The sequence below is a fragment of the Delphinapterus leucas genome, chromosome 3 (genome assembly GCF_059928025.1).
Source record: "Delphinapterus leucas isolate spDelLeu-1000000601 "Yukka" chromosome 3, BTC_Dleu_Yukka2, whole genome shotgun sequence".
Classification (NCBI taxonomy): Eukaryota; Metazoa; Chordata; class Mammalia; order Artiodactyla; family Monodontidae; genus Delphinapterus; species Delphinapterus leucas.
In genome coordinates, this window is record NC_143131.1 from 16,208,663 (window position 1) to 16,217,462 (window position 8,800).

At 43.5% G+C, this 8,800-nt stretch overlaps 1 pseudogene; it reads left to right on the top strand.

Moving 5' to 3' along the window:
- The first annotated feature begins 2,937 nt into the window (after positions 1–2,937).
- Positions 2,938–4,495, top strand: LOC111178518 (cell division cycle protein 20 homolog pseudogene; annotated as a pseudogene).
- Positions 4,496–8,800: the final 4,305 nt, after the last annotated feature.

Consider the following 8,800-nt stretch of genomic DNA (forward strand, 5'->3'; position numbering starts at 1 on the left):
TTGGTGGAGAGTCTAGAACCTTGTTTCTGGAAGGCTATCAACCATATCATTTAATTCTGAACAGAGACCAACAATCTAAGCTCAGATGAAGCAAGCACCATATACGATCTGATATGGTTTCCATTCCAGCCCCAAACAAGAATCTCCCCGCCCGCGGTCCTCTTGGTTACCAAGGATCTGATATTGGCTTATTGATATTTATGATGAACTCTGTGTTCACGTTTCCCCTGTCCAATCACTCGCTCAATATTTTTCCTTAATGGGAGTCGATGTGCTGAAACTCTTTCCAGAGGGCTTTCCCCCGCTAGGTAACTGTGAATTCTTTTTCTCCCCCCCCTCCCCGCTTTTTTTAATTGTTGATTTTTACTGTTTATAAGCATTTTCACAAATATTTTGAAGGATTATTTAAAATTAAAACCAGTATTTGTTCCCACCTTGATGTTAAAAAAGAGAGAGAGAGACAGAGAGAGAGAGAGAGAAACAAGAAAATCACTTCTTCCCTGCACTTAGTCTATATTTTGGGCAAACCTTTCATCTTTTAGTTGAATTAGGAGCAACAACTAGATGCACGAAGGATTATAGGAGTGAGAACTATAAAGAATTTTAAACATCTTAAAAGCTTCAGCAATTCAAATTATCAATAGTTCCAGTGTATCTTATTTGGAGTCAATACGTTAATAGTACAATCTGGTAATTTTTGCTTATTAATTTTAGGAAAAAACCCCTTCATTTTAATGACATCTCTATCAAGAAACAATAATAATCGATGCTAAATAACCATATATTCAAAGACATACTAATACTAATTTTATTGAAAAGAGCTATTTATGCTGATTGACTTACGTGTGAGAGAGCCTTTAGCCCCTCTGGGAAGTTTGTATTTTGGCTACAAAAATCTTTCCAGGGCTGTAAACTGACAGGCTGGTTGTAGATTTTTTTTTTTTAATTAAAAAAGAAGAAAAATGCAAGCAAGCCAGCATTTCCCTGAAACTTAGATATGCCGGTGGAAGTGACTGTGGTCCCACTGTTCTTGTGTTTACTCTCCCTCCCTGTGGTCAAGGTACCATGCTCTTGTACGATAGTTTTTTTACTGTGCATTGTATTTCAGTTCTAGATGCCCAAGCTCCATCGAGTAAGTTGGGTGAGTTTAAGAGCAACTCTGAAGCAGAACCATCCGCACGGTTTAGTAGCTACTGTGAGTATATCGTACATAAGAGTTAATATACTGTGAAGACACGTCCAATCCTTTCCAGTCACTTACATATGCTTTTTCCCCGAACGGAGTCTGCATTATGATTACTCTATTCATAAATCAAACGGCCCATTTAAAAGAGATTAAATGGAGGAAAAATTATTTCAAGCTTTGTTTACCAGTGATTTTACTTATGCTAGTTCCCAAATCCTATGAATAAACTGGGTTATTTTCAAGGAAACTGCTTCACCAATCAGTATAGGCAAAGCATCTTGTGTAGAGGTGAGGTCTCTCCCGAAAGAAATTTTCGGGAATTTATTTCTATTTAGGAACAGAAGCTTAAGTTATGAGACGCTCTAACATCGTGTGTGTGTGTGTGTGTGTGTGTGTGTGTGTTTTGCCATAAAAAACAGCATTGTAGTGAATGTTCAAATACACAATGGCACTGCAGGCAGACTTTCGCTAGAATTTTCTGTGACAATGGGGTAGAGTCTAAATGCAGCATGAGCGACACTGACCCAGCTCCAGGGAAACGGCTGCATATCATTTAGGAGAAAAGTGGCCTTCGCTTTCAGAAAGTTAATCTAGCCTGGAAATCTGTACTACAAGGGTCCCAGCACTTCATGTTTTTCATTCATTGTTCCTGTGTATCTTGGTAATGATGAATTACTAACACGCTCTTTTAGTTTTATTCCTAAACTCAGTCTCCAGAGTCTAAAGGGATCTTTTATCATTTCTAATAGTAAATCCATTCAAATCTATGTGTTAAGATGAGTAAATCACAGTTCTTGCCAAAAAGTCTAACAGTGCTGATAACGACATGATGTGATGTCATTATGTGTAAAGGCCATTAGATCTGTAAACATTTTGAGGTGAGGAGGGAATTCACTTTATTCCATAACTTTCAACATTTTTATATTTCAGTGTAAGATGTTTATTTTCTTTTATGTACACGTAAGTTAAATCCCGTGTAAGGAGGCAGAGCCCAGCGGTGGGAGCGGGGAAGAGAGGGTGAAAGCACAGAGGCCGGAAGAAGGGGAGCAGTGGGCGCCTCCTCTGGGAAATTGTGCTTTACTGTCCAGGAATTTTGGGAATCTTCTCAAGCTTCTGGGCTGCCCTGAGAAAGTAGCTTGACCTTTGCGTGGCCAGTCAGTTTTGGAGATGAGATTCCAGCCTAGTGACTCCCTACTTGTAAAAGGGGCTCTGAATGTTTCCTTTCTGGTTTTTGTCTCTGTATTCCCTCTGTCATAAAAGTATCATCTGGGGCTTCCCTGGTGGCGCAGTGGTTGAGAACCCACCTGCCAATGCAGGGGACACGGGTTCGAGCCCTGGTCCGGGAAGATCCCACATGCCACGAAGCAACTAAGCCCGTGCACCACAACTACTGAAGCCCGCGTGCCTAGAGCCCGTGCTCCGCAGTGAGAGAAGCCTTGACAATGAGAAGTCCGTGCACCGCAATTTAGAGTAGCCCCCGCTTGCTGCAACTAGAGAAAGCCTGCGCGCAGCAACGAAGACCCAACGCAGCCTAAATAAATAATCATCTGGAAGCCTTTATAAACAAGCCATTCAGTGTCTTTTGAAGTCTGTAAAATACAAGCAAATTAGAGCCGTGTAATATCTTTTAAACTATTACAATCATTTTCTTTTCTAGATGCAAACATTTAATACTGATCCTAGGGTCTGGGATCGGAGCCTGCTTTGACCTGGCGGTGAGAGGCGGCTGGGCCGAGCGATCCGGGGACGCTCCCATGGCCCAGTTCGCGTTCGAGGGTGACCTGCACTTGCTGGGGCAGCCGGCTACACCCATGCCCAACGCAGCCCCTGCGCGCTGGCAGCGCAAAACGAAGGAAGCCTCGGGCCGGGCCCCTCGCCTATGCGGGCAGCCAACCGATCCCACAGCGCCGGGAGGACCCCGGGGCCGAACTCCCGGCAAATCCAGCTCCAAGATTCAGACCACTCCCAGCAAACCTGGCGGCGATCGCTCTATCCCCCGTCGCAGTGCTTCCCAGGTGGAGGTCGCTAGCTTCCTCCCGAGCAAGGAGAAGCAGCCCGAAGACAGTCAGACACCCACCAAGAAGGAACATCAGAAAGCATGGGCTTTGAACCTGAACGGTTTTCATGTGGAGGAAGCCAAGATGCTTCGGCTCAGTGGATAACCACAAAATGCCCCAGAAGGTTACCAGAACAGACTGAAAGTACTCTATAGCCAGAAGGCCACGCCCAGCTCCAGCAGGAAGACCAGCAGTTACATTCCTTCCCGACCAGACAGGATCCTGGACGCCCCTGAAATCCGGAATGACTACTACCTGAACCGTGTAGATTGGAGCTCTGGGAATATACTGGCTGTGGCTTTGGACAACAGTGTGTACTTGTGGAGTGCTAGCTCTGGTGACCTCCTGCAGCTGCTGCAAATGGAGCAGCCTGGGGACTATACATCTTCTGTGGCCTCGATCAAGGAGGGAAACTACCTGGCTGTGGGTACCAGCAGTGCTGAGGTGCAGCTACGGGATGTGCAACAGCAGAAACGGCTTCGAAACATGACCATTCTGCCCGAGTGGGCTCCCTCGGTTGGAATAGCTATATCCCGTGTAGTGGCTCACTCTCTGGCCACATCCCACACCATGATGTTCAGGTAGCAGAACACCATGTGGCCACACTGAGTGGCCACAGCCAGGAAGTGTGTGGTCTGCGCTGGGCCCCAGATGGACGACATTTAGCCAGTGGCGGCAACGATAACTTGGTCAACGTGTGGCCTAGTGCTCCTGGAGAGGGTGGCTGGGTTCCTCTGCAGACATTCACCCAGCATCAAGAGGCTATCAAGGCTGTGGCTTGGTGTCCCTGGCAACCCAATGTCCTGGCAACTGGAGGGGGCGCAAGTGATCGACACATTCGTGCCTGGAACGTCTGCTCTGGGGCCTGTCTGAGTGCTGTGGGTGCCCGTTCCCAGGTGTGCTCCATCCTCTGTTCTCCCCACTACAAGGAGCTCATCTCAGGCCATGGCTTTGCCCAGAAACAGCTGGTGATTTGGAACCCAACTATGGCCAAGGTGGCTGAGCTGAAAGGCCACACAGCCCGGGTCCTTAGCCTGACCATGAGCCCAGGTGGGGCTACAGTGGCATCGGTAGCAGCAGATGAGGCCCTGCGGCTGTGGTGCTGCTTTGAGTTGGACCCTGCCCGGCGGCGGGAGCGGGAGAAGGCCAGCACAGCCCAAAGCAGCCTCATCCACCAAGGCATCTGTTAAGGACCAACTCATCTCAGTTTTTGGTACTTTTTTTTTTTTTTTTACTTTTCTAATAAAGTCACGTCTCCCTCTTAAAAAAAAAAAAAAAAGATCCTAATATGCGACCTTGCCTTGAATGTTCAGTATCCTAAAAATTAATTTGCCATTTGTCTTATAAATGATTTTTAAAAATTGTGTACATTATGGTATGCTTGAATACATTACCAAATTTATCTGTATTTCTTTCCTGTCATTCACTGTTTTAGAAGAAACAACATACTCACAAAACAGTTCATGGAATATAAAAAGCCAAAATTCTTGTGATGTTAAATACTGAAGCTCTGTATTAATTACTCCAACATGTATCTTTATATGATTATAGTTTACAATATCCCTGAGCATATGAACTATGACTGACTTATTTATCCCCAATTCTAACCATATTTCCAGACCTAGGCAGGCACTTAGCATGTGTTGAATAAGTGTTTGTTTAGGGAATTAATGTAAGTCTGAAAGAAATGGCATTGAGGTGCACATGTTTGTTATAGACTGAAAGTTTATGTTCCCCCCCACAAATTCATATGTTGAAATCTTAATTTAAAAAGTGGGGCCTTTGGGAGGTGATTAGGTCATGATGCTGGAGCCCTCATGAATGGGATTAGCACCCTTATAAAAGAGACCCACAGTACAAGAATGTACACTCTTGTGCTTTTGAAAAGGATACATAATTTAAATAGCAGAGATAAACTCATTGCCAGAAGAATTAAGTGAATTTGGAAGTGGATCCTTCCCTAAGGGAATCTAAGATGAGACCTCAGCTCTGGCAGAAACTATGATTGCAGCCTTTTGAGACCCTAAGCAGAGGACCCAGTGAAGCCATGCCAGACTCCTCCCACAGAAGCTGGAATTGGAACCAAGATGGCGGAGTAGAAGGACGTGCTCTCACTCCCTCTTGCGAGAACACCAGAATCACTACTAGCAGCTGGACAAGACACTGGAACTCACCAAAAAAGATACTCCTCATCCAAAGACAAAGGAGAAGCCACAATGAGACAGTAGGAGGGGCGCAATCACAGTAAAATCAAATCCCATAACTGCCAGGTGACTCACAAACTGGAGAACGCTTATACCACAGAAGTCCACCCACTGGAGTGAAGGTTCTGAGCCCCATGTCAGGCTTCCCAACCTGGGGGTCTGGCAACGGGAGGAGGAATTCCTAGAGAATCAGACTTTGAAGGCTACTGGGATTTGATTGCAGGACTTCGACAGGACTGGGGGAAACAGAGACTCCACTCTTGGAGAGCACACACAAAGTAGTGTGCGCATCGGGACCCAGGGGAAGGAGCAGTGACCCCAGGGGAGACTGAACCAGACCTACCTGCTGGTGTTTGGGGTTCTCCTGCAGAGGCAGGGCAGGCTGTGGCTCACCGTGGGGACGAGGACACTGGCAGCAGAAGTTCTGGGAAGTACTCCTTGGCCGTGAGCCCTCCCAGAGTCTGCCATTAGCCCCACCAAAGAGCCCAGGTAGGCTTCAGTGTTGGGTTGCCTCAGGCCAAACAACCAACAGGGAGGGAACCCAGCCCCACCCATCAGCAGTCAAGCGGATTAAAACTCTCCAGAAAGTGGGCATAGAGGGAACCTACCTCAACATAATAAAGGCCATATATGAAAAACCCACAGCAAACATCATTCTCAATGGTGAAAAACTGAAAGCATTTCCTCTAAGTCAGGAACAAGACAAGGATGTCCACTCTCGCCACTATTATTCAACATAGTTTTGGAAGTCCTAGCCACCGCAGTCAGAGAAGAAAAAGAAATAGAAGGAATACAAATTGGAAAAGAAGAAGTAAAACTGTCACTGTTTGCAGGTGACATGATACTATACATAGAGAATCCTAAAAATGCCACCAGAGAACTACTAGAGTTAATCAATGAATTTGGTAAAGTTGCAGGATACAAAATTTATGCACAGAAATCTCTTGCATTCCTGTACACTAATGACGAAAAATCTGAAAGAGAAATTAAGGAAACCCGCCCATTTACTATTTCAAGAAAAAGAATAAAATACCTAGGAATAAACCTACCTAGGGAGACAAAAGACCTGTATGCAGAAAACTATAAGACACTGATGAAAGAAATTAAAGATGATACCAACAGATGGAGAGATATACCATGTCCCTGGATTGGAAGAATCAATATTGTGAAAATGACTATACTACCCAAAGCAATCTACAGATTCAATGCAATCCCTATCAAATTACCAATAGCATTTTTTACGGAACTGGAACAAAAAATCTTAAAATTTTATGGAGACACAAAAGACCCTGAATAGCCAAAGCGGTCTTGAGGGAAGAAAACGGAGCTGGAGGAATCAGACTCCCTGACTTCAGACTATACTGTAAAGCTACAGTAATCAAGACAATAGGGTACTGGCACAAAAACAGAAATACAGGTCAATGGAACAAGATAGAAAGCCCAGAGATAAACCCACGCACCTATGGTCAACTAATCTATGACAAAGGAGGCAAGGATATACAATGGAGAAAAGACAGTCTCTTCAATAAGTGGTGCTGGGAAAACTGGACAGACAGCTACATGTAAAAGAATGAAATTAGAACACTCCCCAACACCATACACAAAACTAAACTCAAAATGGATTAAAGACCTAAATGTAAGACTGGACACTATAAAACTCTTAGAGGAAAACATGGGAAGAACACTCTTTGACATAAATCACAGCAAGATCTTTTTTGATCCACCTCCTAGAGTAATGGAAATAAAAACAAAAATAAACAAATGGAACCTAATGAAACTTCAAAGCTTTTGCACAGCAAAGGAAACCATAAACAAGATGAAAAGACAACCCTCAGAATGGGAGAAAATATTTGCAAACGAATCAACGGACAAAGGATTAATCTCCAAAATATATAAACAGTTCATGCAGCTCAACAGTAAAAAAAACAAACAACCCAATCCAAAAATGGGCAGAAGACCTAAGTAGACATTTCTCCAAAGAAGACATACTGATGGCCAAGAAGCACATGAAAAGCTGCTCAACATCACTAATAATTAGAGAAATGCAAATCAAAAGTACAATGAGGTATCACCTCACACAAGTTAGAATGGGCATCATCAGAAAATCTACAAACAACAAATGCTGGAGAGGGTGTGGAGAGAAGGGAACCCTCTTACACTGTTGGTGGGAATGTAAATTGATACAGCTACTATGGAGAACAGTATGGAGGTTCCTTAAAAAACTAAAATCAGAATTACCATATGACCCAGCAATCCCACTACGGGGCATATACCCTGAGAAAACCATAATTCAAAAAGACACATGTACCCCAATGTTCATTGCAGCACTATTTACAATAGCCAGGTCATGGAAGTAACCTAAATGCCCATCGACAGACGAAAGGATAAAGAAGATGTGGTACGTATACACAATTGAATATTACTCAGCCATAAAAAGGAACGAAATTGGGTCATTTGTTGAGACTGTCATACAGAGTGAAGTAAGTCAGAAAGAGAAAAACAATTATCGTATATTAATGCATTTATGTGGAACCTAGAAAAATGGTACAGATGAGTCCGTTTGCAGGACAGAAATAGAGACACAGATGTAGAGAACACACCTATGGACACCAAGGGGGGAAAGTGGTGGGGGCAGGGTGGTGGTGGTGGTGTGATGAATTGGGAGATTGGGATTGACATGTATACAGTGGTGTGTATAAAACTGATGACTAATAAGGACCTGCTGTATAAAAAAATAAATTAAATAAAATTTAAAAAAAGAAGAGACCCAGAGAGCTCCTTCCCCCTTTTGTCATGTAAGGACACAGCAGGAATATGGCCATCTATAAAACAGATACCAAATCCACCAGAGCCTTGATCTTGGACTTTTCAGCCTCCAGAGCTGTGAGAAAAAAGTTTCTGTTGTTTATAAGCCACCCAATCTACCAAACAGACTAACCCATGTTTTTATACACAAAAAGATATTTATCATGGACTTACTTTTAATATATTTTTGATTGTCTCAGAATTTATTCAATGGAATTAAAACATTTGAACATCTCACATGTAATATTAACAGTACATCAAACATTACAATTATTAACAAATCCATACCATGTCAGTACTAAGGCACTTGATTTGCATAGAGATAGAACAAAATCTGTTTTATTTGTATGAAGCACCTCACTTAGAACTGGAATTCAGCCTCTTATTACCACCATCCATCCATGCTTGAGACTCAGCCTGTGTGGACTCCATCTTGTTTTGGGGGTGCGGCAGAGATAAAAAAGAGCCCATTGGGTGGGGATCAGTGCTTCACTGGGCGGTATACAGTCTCTAGGAGAGGATACACATCTTTTTTTTAGAAGTTTGCT